The sequence below is a fragment of the Otolemur garnettii genome, unplaced genomic scaffold (genome assembly GCF_000181295.1).
Source record: "Otolemur garnettii isolate 467f Iridium unplaced genomic scaffold, OtoGar3 scaffold00106, whole genome shotgun sequence".
Taxonomy (NCBI): Eukaryota; Metazoa; Chordata; class Mammalia; order Primates; family Galagidae; genus Otolemur; species Otolemur garnettii.
In genome coordinates this window covers 3,739,495-3,740,800 of record NW_003852501.1, presented here as the reverse complement: position 1 = coordinate 3,740,800, position 1,306 = coordinate 3,739,495, and positions in this window count along the sequence as shown.

Here is a 1,306-nt window from a genome sequence, read left to right as displayed (position 1 = left end):
TGTACTTTACTCCTGACTGTTACACCCTTCTAGGCACATCATATTACCACAAACAAAAGCTACTTTATACAAACCAATTAAAATAAACATTTATTTATTCACAAGTAAAGTTTACGCACTAAAGATACATAGTCACATATATTTATGTTTTCTGACTATTCACCTGTAAAAACCATGGTTGTCAACATGGTATATCTTTCCACAACTGCAGACAGCTTTTTCAGGAGTCACTGGTTAATAAGGACTCAGAGCCATGGTAATTTTTCAAAGCCTGTCCAAGGCTACCCTGATCTCTAGGGTAGTATGAAAATGGTCTACAGGGCCTTCTGTCTGGACTGGTGGCCTCCTAAAGGTGGAGGTGTCTTCCCATCTAATATTGGCAGGCTTCGGATAGGGCTAATGCCGTAGCCTTATCTGCGCTGTCTGTGCTGTGTCATTCATCATTGCCACCATCTTCGGGGTAGGTGTTGGGGATCACAGCACAGTGTTTCAGTACCTGTTTCTCTGCAGCCATGATTCTTTCAGTATTCACACTAAGGGAAAATATTCTTAGATAATTCTTACAGTAATAAAAAGAAAATGCCCCCATACACTATCTCACTGCTTTTCTCTTTAATTTTATTAAAAGATTTTTAATGAAGTTTGTAAACACTATGTTCCGTCTGAATAATGACTTGGGTTATTTCGCTTCTCAAAATCTACATTTGAGTGAGAAAGCGTTTCCTACAAAATACTGCAATACACTCTGAGACCCTTTGAACTGAAATACAGAAAAGCTTGTAAGTAACAAAAGACAGGTATACCATTTAAATACAGACATAGATTTGTTTCTGATTGCTAGTTATTTAGTATCATAATGTCTCTTTTCCTAAATTTTCAAGTTCCATTTGGTTCACCTAATCTCATTTTAAATTTAACACTTTAAATCAACACATATACCAATACCTTTATTAATCAGTCAACCAAGGCTTGGCACCTGTAGCTCGGTGAGTAGGGTGCCAGCCACATACACCGAAGCAGGTTCAAGGCTAGGCTGGGCCTGCTAAACAGCAATGACAACTGCAACCAAAAAATAGCCAGACTTTGTGGCGGGCACCTATAGTCCCAGCTACTCGGGAGACTCACTTAAGCCCGAGTTTATTGTGAGCTCTGACACCATGATATATCACCAAGGGTGATATAGTGAGACTCTGTCTCAAAAAAATCATAATAAAATAAAAATAATCAGTCAACCAAGAAATACTTCTTAAATATTGCTGGGAATGGTACCAAAAATCTAGTAGACATGTTATAAATGCACAAGGAG